At 45.6% G+C, this 17,612-nt stretch overlaps 1 pseudogene; it reads right to left on the bottom strand.

The window, feature by feature from the left end:
- The window catches only part of LOC134910913 (cytochrome P450 2J5-like), a 155,162-nt pseudogene that overhangs the window by 89,233 nt on the left and 48,317 nt on the right, over positions 1–17,612 (bottom strand).

The following is a 17,612-nucleotide window of genomic DNA, read 5'->3' on the forward strand; positions in this document are numbered from 1 at the left end:
CACTACCCCCTAGCAACGAGCATGACACCCAGTGCATGAAACCCCTGGCAACGAGCATGACACCCAGTGCATGAAACACCTGGCAACGAGCATGACACCCAGTGCATGAAACCCCTGGCAACGAGCATGACACCCTGAGCATGAAAACCCCTGGCAACGAACAGGTAATTTAAAAGTAATTAGAAGCCTTACTGTAGGACTTAATGTGTAATGGGCATTACGGTGTGTGGCATAATGTATCACGGATATTGCGGTGTATGTCATAATGTGTCACAGGCATTACGGTGTGTGGCATACTGTATCACGGGCATTGTGGTATGTGGTATAATGTCTCAGGGTCATTGCAGTGTGGCATAATGTATAACGGGCATTGCGGTGTGTAGCATAGGGTATAACGGGCATTGCGGTATGTGTCAGGCATTACGGTGTGTTGTATACTATATCACGGGCATTGTGGTATGTGGTATAATGTATCAGGGGCATTGCAGTGTGTAGCATAATGTATAACGGGCATTGCGATTCCTGTCATAATGTGTCAGGCATTACGGTGTGTTGTATACTATATCACGGGCATTGTGGTATGTGGTATAATGTATCAGGGGCATTGCAGTGTGTAGCATAATGTATAACGGGCATTGCGATTCCTGTCATAATGTGTCGGGGGCATTACGGTGTGTGGCATAATGTGTCGGGGACATTACAGTGTGTGCATATTGTGTCATGTGCATTATTGTGTGTGGAATAATGTCTAAGGGCCATTGCAGTATGTGGCACAATGTATACTGGGCATTACTATAAGGAGGAAAAATGACAAATAATGTAAGGGGCATGAATCAGGATTATTTTTCTTTCCAGTGGTGGCTAACGTCTGGGCGTGCAGGTTGCAAAACTGGGGTATAACGTAGTCTTTTCCTGCAATGCCACGCCCCTTTATGTGAAGCCACGCCCATCCCAACGAAGCCACACACCCTATTTTGCAGCGCGCGCCTTCGCCGCGCGCACATTTATCCCTTTAATAGTGCCAATTATGGGGGATGGGGGGGCGTCGAAGAATTTTTTGGCTTGGGGGAAAAATTTCTAGTTACGCCACTGTGTGTGTCCAAAGACATTTGTGCAGATATCATAGTATTGCCACTCGATTCGGCCAGCTCCGCTCTTTTTACGTTTGTTGTCATGCAGCTTCAAGAACTGCTTTTTCAGAGTCTTCGTTTTATTAACAACTTACTGTTGTGTACGGATAATTCCTCTGGCTTCAAGCAGCTTTGCAATGTTCTTATAATAGCATCCTTCACTGTGCCTGTTATCTGTCTCTTTATTTCCTCCTCCCCCTTATGCTGAGCAGCTCTCTGATCTCCTGATCAGTCCAGGTAGCCTTATTCAGTGTCGGACTGGGGCAAGAAGGGCCCACCGGGGAAATGCAGTGGTAGAAGCCCATGCTTAAGGATGTGGCCAGGCAATAGTGGAGGTGTGGCCGACCACCACAGAGGCCCACCTAACCGTAAGAGAGTGCATGGGCTGGTCCCATAGTCTTGTGCAGTATAAGGTAACATGTATAATGTATAATTAAAGTGCACTAGGATACAGCCTGGAACCTAATCACTAGAGGAGGAGGTGGGCCCACAGGCAGTGGGGCCCACCGGTGGTTTCCCCTGTTCCCCTGTGGGCCAGTCCGACCCTGGCCTTATTGCCTGTCTCCTCCACTTCCAGGGTGCTTCCCTGGGCTCTGGATGATGGCATCATCTTTTCTGAGCCCAAGAAAGCTCCAATGAGAGGCCTTTTAACAGTCCCGTGTACTGAATACTGGGTAGGGCCCATTCACACTACACTGCATCCCGAGATTATCCCGGATTCAACACAGGTGGAGAACTGGGATGAAATGCCAGGGCGCTCGACCCGGGATATTCTTTCAGTACCCTTTCACACTGAGCAAATTCCTAGGTTTATGCGCGTTCATGTGCAATAACCCGGGAAAGATTTGTCAGTCTGAAAGGGGTATGATTTACATTATTTACAGACACATAAAAAGGCAAGTTTTCATCCAAGGCTGTAAGAAGGATGAGGTGCCTAGGGAAAACAGGGGGAGGGGTACCTTAGCAAAATCATATACTAGATGTACAGTATTTACTGTGTGTTAAATATGTGTGGCATTTAGCCAATAATAAAGTGCTATGTGAGCTTATTTTGTCATGTGGCCTGCGGACAAACATTTGTCTGCACAGTGTCCCATATTTTAGGACATCAATATAAATAACTATGTAGTATATGTCACCTGTTAGATGCACAATACATTTTAAAAGACAGTGTCACTTTTGAAGTCCAATAGACACAAAATAATATAAAGAGAACAGGCGCTACAGAGTGTCCCACACAAACCATAACCTTGTTGAATCTACAAAGTCACTCCACTCCTTTTCACTTTTGGGATACAAGCACAGCGATGCTACCATCAGGCGCAAATGGTTAAGGGGTACAGAAAATGACAAATTTGTGCATTAGTGGTGGCCATGAATAAGAAATCACCAGCAGTTTCCTACATGTGAAGCTGCTGGAAGCATGGCACTTAAACAGCCAAGTGCCACACTAGCAGTCGGTGCGGCGGGGGTTGAGAAGAAGGCCCAAGGTGCAACGGCATTGAGGTCCCTCTGGCGGCGGGCTGCTGTGAGCGGCGGGCGACAGAGAGCCTCACAAGTCCGGCACTCTAAACAGCCGCCTAGTCGTGCCGGACAGGGACATGAGCAGCATCCTTAGTGCAGCAGGCTGGCCACTTTCCTTGCCTCCTGCTGCAGACTCTTTAATTTAATAAAAAAACAAAACACTTCCGGGTTCAGTGGAAAGAAGTGCCGGTATGCCATACCGCCGCATACCAGCCCACTGTAATATATATATATATACAGAGACATAAAGAGAGAGAGAGAGAGTGAGAGAGAGAGTGAGTGAGTGAGTGAGTGAGTGAGTGAGTGAGTGAGTGAGTGAGAGAGAGAGAGAGAGAGAGAGAGAGAGTTAGAGAGTTTATTGTTCAGGTGGTGACAAAATGCCAAGGTTAGAAATCTTTCATTGAGCTTGATCTCTTTTTTTTTTAAATCATGACAGAGAGGCTAGGCCTAACGGAACTCCCCAGACACAGTAACTGACAACAATATTTTCTAATATTTTCAATTATTAAATGGTAATTTATAGTATACGTTTAAATATATCATGGGTTGGCGCTGCAGATAAGTATCCTGTTTACAACTATGGCTCTGTGCTTTGTTTAAATAAGTGGACTGAGATTTGTTTTTTTGCAAATACATTGGTGTGCTGGCCTCTGATAGCCCTTTTGGAGCTGCAAATTCAATTGTTTCTCCCTGTGGTTGGCACTAGATGGCACTCAACGGAGCAATTTGATTGGGTGTGAAGAGCAGCGGGGAGACACACTTTCAATTCTCAGCCATCCGTACTGGTGAGCTGAAATGTGTGAAAAGTGACCTGTTTAGGAGCCCAAACGGTCCGGCACTTTGGTTGATTTTAGTCATTTTATGCAGTTCAACATAACCTGGGCGCAATCAGTGCGATAATTTTTTTTGAATATTAACACCCACCCACCGATCTGCCGTCACTTTATATGGGAGCTTCGGCGCAATAAACAATTGAATTCCCCCCAGTGTGCTATTAACTCTGTATGACTGAGCACATTCCTTTATATTGCTGGAGTGTGTGTGGCTACATGCTTCATTTTCTTACTAAATATAAATATATACTGTATGTATACATAAAGAATAACAACCTGTCACAACAATATAATCACTTACAGTACAAATAATTTAATAGTGACAATAAGGATCTTGAGAGGACCGTCGCTATTATGTGCCTAAACAACCACCCCAAAATAATTACTTAATAACTATGCCATCTACACAATTATCAACACAGTTAAATATACAGATTGTTTCTAATGTCCTAAACACTAGTAATTTATTACATGTGATATATGATCAGTATATCGGATGTGCATATTAACCACAGTGTCTGTTAGACATGGTGCACTGTCTGGAACCTTGTTAAATTTCCTCTTTTCGATGAGAACCATGAGGCTAGCAGTCAAAGGGAGCTACATCTCAACAAATCAGAAGTCTGTACCTGACTGGTTTGAGAAGAACTGCTTCGTTCTAGATAGATTTAGCTTTGGTGGACAATTATTCCTTCAGTTCTGATTAGCTTATCTCTGTCTAGCCTTGTTAGGGAATAAAGAACAGGCTTGGTGGTCATTTTATTTGCAGAATGTTTTAATATTAAATCCAGTCCAGCTAGCGAACACTCTGTAGGAGAGGTTTTAGCATAAGAATTACTGTATGCACTAACTTTGGTTATTTTAAAAGCAGATGAGTTGTAAGTCAATATATGGTTCCAAAGCTGCCTGCTGTATTTTTGTTTCTGTTTGGATTTTCATTAATACGGTATTAATACAGTGACATCTTCAAAATTAGGTGGTGCCAAATTAATTACTGTTACTGCTGCCATTAATGTTTGTGAATAGCTCTGTTGTCATTCAATACTCAGGGATATCTGTTGTAATTAACAGGGTACTGGTATTTGATGCTGCTAACAGAGTTTTGATGATGAGCTTGTCCTCTCTCAAGGTAACTATAATGAGGCATAATCATAATCCTTGATTTTAAAGGAGCAACAGTAAGTTGGTAACAAGTCTCTGTGTAATTCTGAGGCTGAGTGAGACTGTTACCAAAGGCACTATAACTTTTAACTGTCTCTAAGGTGCCATGGGCACTTGGTAATTCATTAATACAGCCTCCACAGAATTAGTATTTGAATACTAAAAAAGCAGGGCCGTAACTAGGTGTGTGTGGAGGGGCACCACATATAGCGCTGCAGGGTAGGGGGCGCTGTTGGCAGCACTTGTCAATTATCTGTTTTAATTACTTTCACTTGCAGCTTCCTCCCTTTTTGAAGCCCAGCATCTCCTGACCACCCGTCTCCTACCCTGACCCCTTCTGTCGCCAATACCTATACAACATTCATGAACCTAACTTGAGATTTCTTTGTTATTCAGTCACACTGTCCTTTATTACATTTCAAAATGCTGACATACCCAGGATTCAAATCCATTACCTGTGGCATTGCAGTCAGACAATCTATTCACTGAGCTATCTGCTCTTGCATAGAAAGGTAGATAATTCTAAGATAGAGAATTTTATTTGAAGCTTACCTTGTACTTTGTGAAAAAATGATCAGCATTGCGGCTGAGCAGATCTATGTAGTGTGTACAGTAGCTGCAAGAGAGTGGATGTGTGACTGCACACTACATATATCTGCTCAATTGCAATGCTGATTATTTTCTTTACAAAGTTCCAGTAGCTTCCTACAGTGTTCATATAATGTGGGAAGTGGCATCGTAGCATGGGCTTTCTCTGGGATCTATCTTGTCATGCCCCTTCCCCACGAGGCATACGCCTTATGTCCCTATTGGAAAAATGGGGTGGGAGGGGGGCACTCATTTTCTGTCTGGCACTGGGCATCAAAAAGTCTAGTTACGGCACCCTGAATAGCCTTCCTTTCCTTTGGATATTAATAAATATTTTTTACTATTTAACCAATGTATAGAGTCTAAAAGGGTCTGAGATCATTATGACAATTGTCTCTTATACCCCTTTCACACCGCACAAATAACCCGGTATATTGCCAGGTCGACACAGGTCGCTGTGCGGTGTGAAAGGGGCCATGGACGAATTCCCGGGTCACTTGACCCGGTAATTCAACCCGAGTTATAAGAATAATTATTCCTGGGTAATTACCGGATCAGGCGCAGTGTGAACGGTTACCTGTTCACTGCATAGGAAGAGGCGGCACAGAGATGATGTCATCTCGCAGCGCCATCTCTGTTCCTGCCCCTGACGGTGGCTTCGTCCCCAACTCGGGGGGTAACCCGCCACCGTATGGCATATTGCCGGGTCGGGATTGCGGTGTGCAGGGCTCAATGTCGGGTCCCACCAGGGAAGGACCTGTTTCCAATTCCCAGCTGGGACCTGGCATTGCGATCTGAAAGTGGTAATACTGTTTTTATTTATACTATTGTTGTTGCCCATAATGATACATAGGGTGGTTTTATTACGAATCTGAGGCATTCAGCAGATTAGTGCTGGACAGCTCCCAAGTACACAACCAGGGGTAAATTTACTAAAGCTTCTAAAACAGAGAATTGGTGATGTTGCCCATAGCAACCAATCACATGCTCTCTATCATTTTCTAAAAGGCAATAGAGAAACAGCATCTGATCACCAATTCTCTGTTTTAGAAGCTTTAGTAAATTTACCCCTTAGGCTCATTCCCAGCTGCTCCCCTAATCCATGAGAAGGCTCTGTCTCACTTATCATCATCTCATAATAGGATAGGGTATCGGTAGCTCTCAGTGAAGTCCTAGGGGAAAGCTCCTAGCGATCCCTGGGCCTGATTCAGAGATGTACGCAATGTTGATGTTGTACGCAGTTGAGTGATTCTTTGACACAGTGTATGCATCTAAGTTGCCCCTCACATGTGCTGCGATGGTTTTGCGATGGCGGTCGCAGTGAGGATGAATTCGCAAAGTGATTGACAATAAGAGAGCATTGTTGGGAGGTAAAAGGATAGTGGTGACTCAAATGCAGGCGTGTCATGACAGCTTTGGGGGGTGTCAGTGTCACAGCTTGCTACTGGGATCCCAAACAGTTGCAATGGCTCCAGCATCTTACTTTGAGAGGCCATGCTGTGTGACCAAAGGGTTACTCAGAAGGCTAATATATGATCAATGTGCACCCAATGGTTGCATCTTTATAGACATGTGGCGGATCAGAGCAGCTCTGTACAAATCCTGGCAGCTGTGATATTTGCAGATTTTCACACAGCCGCTGCGTCCATATTCGCAGCTTCAGCGGAATTAGCATACATCTCTGACTCAGGTTCTCTCTTCCCCTTCACATGTAGCTTACTGATAATGCAGTCTCCAGCATCCAACAGCACAGGTTCCAGCTGGCTAACAGGTACCACAGCACCTCCTCTGGGATGAGTTTTGGATCCCTTGTATGGCAGCTGGATCCTTCCTGGCTCTGACTTCTCCACTCTCCCACCTCTAGCGCGTGAGACTGGATTTGGTATGATATACCGATGGGTACAATGCTGGCGGTCAGAATACTCCCATCCATCAGAATCCCAACAGTCCCCTAGAAAGTACCCTAACCCTCCCCTGCCCCCTACGCTAACACTCCTTTGTGGATGTCTAACCCTAATCCTCCCAAGTGGTGCCTATCCCTAACCCTCGCTTCCCTGCTGCCTAAACTTAACCCTCCCCGCTTGGTGCCTAACCCTAACCTCTCCTTGTAAGTGCCTAACCCTAACCACCCCTCCCCAGTACCTAACCATTCCCTTCCCACCCTTACACCCTAACCATAAACCCCCTTATAATGCCTAAACCTAACCTCCCCCCCTTCCCCACCTTGCTAGGCAGGATGCTAAAAAACTTTAGGGATTCTAGGCATCTGTATTTTGACGCCAGGATGCCGAGCACCGTCGGAATTTTGACGCAGGCATTATGCCGCCGTTCAGGATTCCGGCGTTGGTATATTGACCGGCGGCATTTTAACTACACCCCGTGAGACTGTCTCGAGTGACTGCAGTGACTGGCATGTACAAAGCACTCTTGTGCCCAACTCTGTAAATGGGCATTAGTGACATATATAAAAAAGAGTGACCCCTCGCCAAAGTGGGGTAACACATTTATCTATCTGACTGTCTGTCTGTCTGTCTGTCTGTCTGTCTAATTTCTGATTACAAATTTTGAAATAATTACAAGAGTTAAATAATAATCATATTATTACGCAGAAGTACCTTGGATATAACAAAATAACTGCGGGGCAGTACGGATAGTGTAATGGTTAGCATTACTGCCTCACAGCACTGAGGTCATGGGTTCAATTCCCACCATGGCCCTAACTGTGTGGAGTTTGTATATTCTCCCCGTACTTGCATGGGTTTTCTCCGGGTACTCCGGTTTCCTCCCACAATCCAAAAATATACTGGTAGGTCAATTGGATCCCAACACAAATTAACCCTAGTATGAATGTGTGCTTGTGTACATGTGGTAGGGAATATAGATTGTAAGCTCCACTGGGGCAGGGACTGATGTGAATGGCCAAATATCCTCTGTAAAGCGCTGCGGAATATGTGTGCGCTATATAAATAACTGGTAATAAATAAATAATAACAATATGTGCAGGGTATAACCATATCTGCTACTGAACCATTTGGGTCTTTTCAGTTCCGATATACAGTATTAGAGAGCATTAATACAAATGATGGCACTCCATTAGAGTTAGGAGTATATCTAGCTTTTACTGTAGATAGAATTTTGCTGAAAAAATGTTGTAGCGCATGAGGGTCAATTTCCATGTGCAGAGTTAAAGTTGACTGGCCGGCACTTTCTAAATCACAGTGCTAAAATAAAACAGCCCGGTATTTGCAGGCAGATTTGCCTTGTATGGAAGTATAAATGGATTTGCTCCCTTGCAGTAGAAACTAGTTTGTCCGGGTACAACTTTGTACCGTTTAGCGCATAGCCAGATTAAGGGGGCGGGTTAGCAGTGCATACAGTACCTTGGGCCCCCCTTTGTTAAGGGGCCCCCCAAACAGAGCACACCGACATCGCTAGCTTTCCCTCTCACGCAGTAGCAGAACCAGTCATCCAGAATGCGAGGAGGGCAGTATGCATTGCAGGCAGAGTATCGGGTTTTATGAGCTACCGATTGAGCTTTCTGACCAGAGGAGAAATAGGAGGGTGGAGAGAGCTGTAAGTGACCCAAGGATCCCAGCTTCTCCTCCTCCCTGCCTGGGTGTCTGGGTCCTGTGTAACCTGGTATTATTCAACTATTAGTTTAAATCTAATATACCCCATTGGATTAAATTTAATATACACAATCCATACATCCTAACATGACCCAGTCCTGGAGGGATAACATGCTATATTAAGTTATGATTGCAATCACCTGTGTTGAAACACCTTTCATATCTATGAAATAGTTCAACACAGGTCACACCAATCATATATTAATAAGGAAGTCCAGGTAAACAGCATTTTATCCCTCCTGGAATGGGTCATGTTGGGAGGTATGCACAATCTAAAATACACTCCCCCGCCTTCCACCAGGGCCCCCTTGTCTTAAGTGCCCCGGGCACCCCCAAGGCTTAATCCGACCCTGATTTAGCGGCATTTGCTTCTAAATGTAAATGAGAACCTCTATGTCAAATACTAAGAATCTTGTTTTAAAAAGGAAAGTATTGTTTATTTTAGTATGGCGACCGCGTGATTCACATACACCTCGCTTTGTAGAAAATAGATCTAGTAAACTCTCAGCTTCTTCCTGTATCCGCTCTTCCATGTTTCTCTTTCCCAGGCCCAGGTTTCGAAAAGCCATCTGCCCAAATCGTCTCTGCTGTCTCCAGGTGTGACTGGAAGTTAGGACAACTCCTACAGGCAATGGGCACAAGACAATGGTTGTGCAATATTTACTGAATAAATAAAACTCATTAACATTCTTATCATTTTAATATTTCTGATCACCAGATATGTCATGTGTTGTGTACTATGTAATCATGCTAAAGAATATTTTATTGGCTTTTGTTTTGTTTTTATAAGGGAGACCTTTCTCCATATAGTATATCACCTAACTTCTCAATAAATAAATCCTTTGGGGTATATTCAATACCTGTTGGATCCTTTCCAACGAAAAAGGATCCAACAGGTCAGTTTTCAATGCCGGGCCAAACCCGACAGGTTTGGCCCGTTCCCGACAATGGCAATCCGATTTTCTTTAAAGTCGGATTGACATTGTCGGAAACGGGGCTAAAACCTGTCGGGTTTGGCCACGCCTCTGACAGCCAACGTGGATTCCGACAGTCCTCTTGGTATCCGACAAGTCGAGAATTCCCGACTTCTCTGAAAAAATCAGCCGGCATTGAATAGGTCGGAACCCCTTCCGACCTAAACCTGTCGGAAACTGCTGTCTTTCCGTGCAGTTTCCGACAGGTACTGAATACACCCCTATGGGGTATATTCAATACCTGTTGGATACTTTCCAACGGTAAGGATCCAAGAAGGTCATTATTCAATGCTTTCTGTAAAGTCGGATTGACATTGTCGGAAACAGGGCTAAAACCTGTCGGGTTTGGCCGTGCTTCCGGCAATCCCCGTGGTTTTTGACAAGTAGGGAATTCCCAACTTGTCGGAAAAAAATCATCATTGAATAGGTCGGAACCCCTTCCAACCTAAACCTGTCAGAAACTGCCGTCTTTTTGACAAGACGGCAGTTTCCGACATGTATTGAATACACCCCTATGGGGTCCAAAGAAAGCACAAGACTCGCAGCCAGAGGCAAGACAACGATCGTACAATGATATAATTTCATTCAAACTATTCCAATGTCAATATCTATTTTCAGTTACTTCTAATTGTCTCTCAACCAATTTAATAAATATGAGCATAAATTATCATTTGTAAGCTTTTGATTTGCACTTTTTGTGGGCGCTGATCTTGTTTTGCACTATTACACTACAACGCTAGAGCGATATATTATAAATAATGCAGTCCGTTACCTTTTTCACCCATTAGATCCATGAAAAATGGTAGTATAGGGCGTCCCAAGAAGTCATCAGAATGAGAATTAAGGAGTTCTCGGACTGCTCTGTATCCATTCAATACAATGACCGGAGTCTGTCCCAGCCACACTGTGTACACGTCTCCATACACCTGAGCCAGCTAGGGGTGAGAAATCACACAAAGAAAAGCACTGGTTATTAAACTAGTCCTACGTCATTTAAACAAAATGTCTCCCAGAATCTTTCAGTACCCAGCTGGATCTTATAAGATGAGGCTGAAAGTTTGTTGTTCTTTATTTAAATTTTATTAATGTTGTTTTGAATGTATGTAGGGACTGATTCATAGATGGGCGCAATGTCAGTTGCCGTATAGCATTTTTATTGCCACTGTGCATGTGGCGCAATGCTCAAGCGCCAGTGGTCACAGTGAGGATTTATTGGTACGGTGATTGACAGTAAGGGAGCATTTATGGGCGGTAACAGAGGAGTGGTGACTCAGTGTGTGTCATGACCAGTTCGTGGCTGTGTTTGTGACTGTGAACTCATACGCAGTTACAATTGCTCCGGCATCTTACTTCCAATAGCCATATTGCGCGACCATACAGTTACTCAGTAGCTCGCTGTTTGGGCTATGTGTGTCCAGTGGTTGCGTCTTTGTACACAAGTGACTGTTCAGATGGTCTGCCAGTGAGCTCTTCAATGCAAATCATGGCAGCCACTGCGTAAAAATGTGCATCTGTAATGGCATTAGTCAGAATCAGGCCCATAATGCTGAATGTTAGGAAAATGCCTGAAATATGGCTCCAACAACTGTGTTTTCATCTGGTAATTATGCTCTCTCCATGTAGCTCTGCTACCTGTGCTATGGGAAATAGGCCCTCATTCCGAGTTGTTCGCTCGCTAGCTGCTTTTAGCAGCATTGCAAACGCTAGGCCGCCGCCCTCTGGGAGTGTATCTTAGCTTAGCAGAATAGCGAACGAAAGGTTAGCAGAATTGCTACTAAATAATTCCTTGCAGTTTCTGAGTAGCTCCAGACCTAATCCTAGATTGCGATCAGCTCGGTCCGTTTAGTTCCTGGTTTGACGTCACACACATGCCCTGCGTTTGGCCAGCCACTCCCCCATTTCTCCAGCTACTCCTGCGTTTTTACCTGGCGCGCCTGCGTTTTTTAGCACACTCCCTGAAAACGGTCACTTACCTCCCAGAAACACCCACTTCTTGTCAATCACACTACGATCACTCGAGCGATGAAAAAACGTCGCTCGAGCTTGTGCAAATCTCCAAAGTTTTGTGTTAAATTACTGAACACATGCACGCTGCGTACCATGCGCATGCGCATTTTCCACCCAATCTCTCCGTTGCGAAAAACCGCAATGAGCGAACAACTCGGAATGACCACCATAGATTTTAGGGTCTGCTTGAGCAGAGACTGATGTGTCTGAGTAAATGTACAAATGTGGCTAAGTAAAGATTTGTTAGTGTATTGCACATCACCAAGTGTTGCTATCCTTTGTTTGTGGGCTGCATATTGCATTATAGGGTTTGGTATGGCATCCTGGCGGTCGGGATACTGGCGGTCACATGACAGCGGGCATGGTATCCCGACATTGAAGATCCCAACATCAGAGGTTTTAAGCAACGGCGGCTCCTACCTTTGAGGAGGAGGGGGCTGCCGCGGGCCAGGAATGCTGCTTCTGCCACCAGCCAGGTCCTTTGCCTGCACGTGCTCAGTCAAGTGGCAGCTTGACTGCGCATGCACAACTCTCGGCTTCTATGGACTGTATCAGCTGTAGTGCATATTGGGGGTAATTCCAAGTTGATCGCAGCAGGATTTTTGTTAGCAATTGGGCAAAACCATGTGCACTGCAGGGGAGGCAAATATAACATGTGCAGAGAGAGTTAGATTTGGGTGGGGTGTGTTCAATCTGCAATCTAATTTGCAGTGTAAAAATAAAGCAGCCAGTATTTACTAGTGATGTGCACCGGAAATTTTTCGGGTTTTGTGTTCTGGTTTTGGATTCGGTTCCGCGGCCGTGTTTTGGATTCGGACGCGTTTTGGCAAAACCTCCCTGAAATTTTTTTGTCGGATTCGGGTGTGTTTTGGATTCGGGTGTTTTTTTACAAAAAAACCTCAAAAACAGCTTAAATCATAGAATTTGGGGGTCATTTTGATCCCATAGTATTATTAACCTCAATAACCATAATTTCCACTAATTTTCAGTCTATTCTGAACACCTCACAATATTATTTTTAGTCCTAAAATTTGCACCGAGGTCGCTGGATGGCTAAGCTAAGCGACACAAGTGGCCGACACAAACACCTGGCCCATCTAGGAGTGGCACTGCAGTGTCAGGCAGGATGGCACTTCAAAAAAATAGTCCCCAAACAGCACATGATGCAAAGAAAAAAAAGAGGCGCACCAAGGTCGCTGTGTGACTAAGCTAAGCGACACAAGTGGCCAACACAAACACCTGGCCCATCTAGGAGTGGCACTGCAGTGTCAGGCAGGATGGCACTTCAAAAAAATTGTCCCCAAACAGCACATGATGCAAAGAAAAATGAAAGAAAAAAAGAGGTGCAAGATGGAATTGTCCTTGGGCCCTCCCACCCACCCTTATGTTGTATAAACACAACAGGACATGCACACTTTAACGAACCCATCATTTCAGCGACAGGGTCTGCCACACGACTGTGACTGAAATGACTGGTTGGTTTGGGCCCCCACCAAAAAAGAAGCAATCAATCTCTCCTTGCACAAACTGGCTCTACAGAGGCAAGATGTCCACCTCATCATCATCCTCCGATTCCTCACCCCTTTCACTGTGTACATCCCCCTCCTCACAGATTATTAATTCATCCCCACTGGAATCCACCATCTCAGGTCCCTGTGTAGTTTCTGGGAGGCAATTGCTGGTGAATGTCTCCACGGAGGAATTGATTATTATTCATTTTGATGAACATCATCTTCTCCACATTTTCTGGAAGTAACCTCGTACGCAGATTGCTGACAAGGTGAGCGGCTGCACTAAACACTCTTTCGGAGTACACACTGGAGGGGGGGCAACTTAGGTAAAATAAAGCCAGTTTCTGCAAGAGCCTCCAAATTGCCTCTTTTTCCTGCCAGTATACGTACGGACTGTCTGACGTGCCTACTTGGATGCGGTCACTCATATAATCCTCCACCATTCTTTCAATGGTGACATAATCATATGCAGTGACAGTAGACGACATGTCAGTAATCGTTGGCAGGCCCTTCAGTCCGGACCAGATGTCAGCACTCGCTCCAGACTGCCCTGCATCACCGCCAGCGGGTGGGCTCGGAATTCTTAGCCTTTTCCTCGCACCCCCAGTTGCGGGAGAATGTGAAGGAGGAGCTGTTGACGGGTCACGTTCCGCTTGACTTGACAATTTTCTCACCAGCAGGTCTTTGAACCTCTGCAGACTTGTGTCTGCCGGAAAGAGAGATACAACATAGGTTTTAAATCTAGGATCGAGCACGGTGGGCAAAATGTAGTGCTCTGATTTCAACAGATTGACCACCCGTGAATCCTGGTTAAGCGAATTAAGGGCTCCATCCACAAGTCCCACATGCCTAGCGGAATCGCTCTGTTTTAGCTCCTCCTTCAATGTCTCCAGCTTCTTCTGCAAAAGCCTGATGAGGGGAATGACCACTTGGTGGTGCTCCAGTCTTCGGCACGCGGTGGCTGAATGCCGAAAGTGGCCCGCAATTCTTCGGGCCACCGACAGCATCTCTTGCACGCCCCTGTCGTTTTTTAAATAATTCTGCACCACCAAATTCAATGTATGTGCAAAACATGGGACGTGCTGGAATTTGCCCAGATGTAATGCACGCACAATATTGCTGGCGTTGTCCGATGTCACAAATCCCCAGGAGAGTCCAATTGGGGTAAGCCATTCTGCGATGATGTTCCTCAGTTTCCGTAAGAGGTTGTCAGCTGTGTGCCTCTTATGGAAAGCGGTGATACAAAGCGTAGCCTGCCTAGGAACGAGTTGGCGTTTGCGAGATGCTGCTACTGGTGCCGCCGCTGCTATTCTTGCTGCGGGAGGCAATACATCTACCCAGTGGGCTGTCACAGTCATATAGTTCTGAGTCTGCCCTGCTCCACTTGTCCACATGTCCGTGGTTAAGTGGACATTGGGTACAACTGCATTTTTTAGGACACTGGTGACTCTTTTTCTGAGGTCTGTGTACATTTTCGGTATCGCCTGCCTAGAGAAATGGAACCTAGATGGTATTTGGTACCGGGGACACAGTAGCTCAATCAAGTCTCTAGTTGCCTCTGAATTAACGGTGGATACCGGAACCACGTTTCTCACCACCCAGGCTAACAAGACCTGAGTTATCCGCTTTGCAGCAGGATGACTGCTGTGATATTTCATCTTCCTCGCAAAGGACTGTTGGACAGTCAATTGCTTACTGGAAGTAGTACAAGTGGTCTTCCGACTTCCCCTCTGGGATGCCGATCGACTCCCAGCAGCAACAACAGCAGCGCCAGCAGCAGTAGGCGTTACACTCAAGGATGCATCGGAGGAATCCCAGGCAGGAGAGGACTCGTCAGACTTGCCAGTGACATGGTCTGCAGGACTATTGGCTTTCCTGTGTAAGGTGGAAATTGACACTGAGGGAGTTGGTGGTGTGGTTTGCAGGAGCTTGGTTACAAGAGGAAGGGATTTAGTGGTCAGTGGACTGCTTCCGCTGTCATCCAAAATTTTTGAACTTGTCACTGACTTATGATGAATGCGCTGCAGGTGACGTATAAGGGAGGATGTTCCGAGGTGGTTAACATCCTTACCCCTACTTATTACAGCTTGACAAAGGCAACACACGGCTTGACACATGTTGCCCGCATTTGTGTTGAAATAATTCCACACCGAAGAGGTGATTTTTTTTGTATTTTGACCAGGCATGTCAATGGCCATATTCGTCCCACGGACAACAGGTGTCTCCCCGGGTGCCTGACTTAAACAAACCACCTCACCATCAGAATCCTCCTTGTCAATTTCCTCCCCAGCGCCAGCAATACCCATATCCTCATCCTGGTGTACTTCAACACTGACATCTTCAATTTGACTATCAGGAACAGGACTGCGGGTGCTCCTTCCAGCACTTGCAGGGGGCGTGCAAATGGTGGAAGGCGCAAGCTCTTCCCGTCCAGTGTTGGGAAGGTCAGGCATCGCAACCGACACAATTGGACTCTCCTTGGGTATTTGTGATTTAGAAGAACGCACAGTTCTTTGCTGTGCTTTTGCCAGCTTAAGTCTTTTCATTTTTCTAGCGAGAGGATGAGTGCTTCCATCCTCATGTGAATCTGAACCACTAACCATGAACATAGGCCAGGGCCTCAGCCGTTCCTTGCCACTCCGTGTCGTAAATGGCATATTGGCAAGTTTACGCTTCTCATCAGACGCTTTCAATTTTGATTTTTGGGTCATTTTACTGAACTTTTGTTTTTTGGATTTTACATGCTCTCTACTATGACATTGGGCATTGGCCTTGGCAGACGACGTTGATGGCATTTCATCGTCTTGGCCATGACTAGTGGCAGCAGCTTCAGCACGAGGTGGAAGTGGATCTTGATCTTTCCTTATTTTAACCTCCACATTTTTGTTCTCCATTTTTTAATGTGTGGAATTATATGCCAGTATCAATAGCAATGGCCTACTACTATATATACTGCGCACAACTGAAATGCACCACAGGTATGGATGGATAGTATACTTGACGACACAGAGGTAGGTAGAGCAGTGGCCGTCTGTCCCGTACTGCTATATATACTGGTGGTCACTGGTCAGCAAAACTCTGCACTGTACTCCTCCTATATAATACAGCTGCTCCCCAGTCCCCACAATTAAGCAGTGTGAGCACAGATATATGCAGCACACTGAGCACAGATATGGAGTGTTTTTCAGGCAGACAACGTATACTGGTGGTCACTGGTCAGCAAAACTCTGCACTGTACTCATCCTATATAATACAGCTGCTCCCCAGTCCCCACAATTAAGCAGTGTGAGCACAGATATATGCAGCACACTGAGCACAGATATGGAGTGTTTTTCAGGCAGACAACGTATACTGGTGGTCACTGGTCAGCAAAACTCTGCACTGTACTCCTCCTATATAATACAGCTGCTCCCCAGTCCCCACAATTAAGCAGTGTGAGCACAGATATATGCAGCACACTGAGCACAGATATGGAGTGTTTTTCAGGCAGACAACGTATACTGGTGGTCACTGGTCAGCAAAACTCTGCACTGTACGCCTCCTATATAATACAGCTGCTCCCCAGTCCCCACAATTAAGCAATAAGCAGTAGCACAAATATTATTAATAAACGGAGAGGACGCCAGCCACGTCCTCTCCCTAACATTTCCAATGCACGAGTGAAAATGGCGGCGACGCGCGGCTGCTTATATAGAATCAGAATCTCGCGAGAATCCGACAGCGGGATGATGACGTTTGGGCGCGCTCGGATTAACCGAGCCATATGGGAGAATCCGAGTATGCCTCGGACCCGTGTAAAATGGGGTGAAGTTCGGGGGGTTCGGTTTCCGAGGAACCGAACCCGCTCATCACTAGTATTTACCCTGCACAGAAATAAAATAACCCACCCAAATCTAACTCTTTCTGCACATGTTATATCTGCTTCCCCTGCAGTGCACATGGTTTTGCCCAACTGCTATCAAAAATCCTGCTGCGATCAACTTGGAATTACCCCAATAAGCCGAAGTTTGCGCATGGAGGCTAGAGCTAACCATCAGGGTTGATTCAAGCACAGCAAAATACACAAAGTTTCAGGGGGTGTGGTACTGTCAGCTACCATGGCCAGATTAGATTTCCCATAGCACCCTAGGATGCAACTACTCGCATGTGGCCATAGGCGTGCGCAGGGGGGGTGCCTGGTGCGCACAGGCACCCCCTAATGTCTGTCACCCCGTCACACACACCTGCTGCAGTATCGGCCATCGCCAAGTGTGCT

The sequence above is a fragment of the Pseudophryne corroboree genome, chromosome 4, assembly GCF_028390025.1.
Source record: "Pseudophryne corroboree isolate aPseCor3 chromosome 4, aPseCor3.hap2, whole genome shotgun sequence".
In the NCBI taxonomy this organism is placed as follows: domain Eukaryota; kingdom Metazoa; phylum Chordata; class Amphibia; order Anura; family Myobatrachidae; genus Pseudophryne; species Pseudophryne corroboree.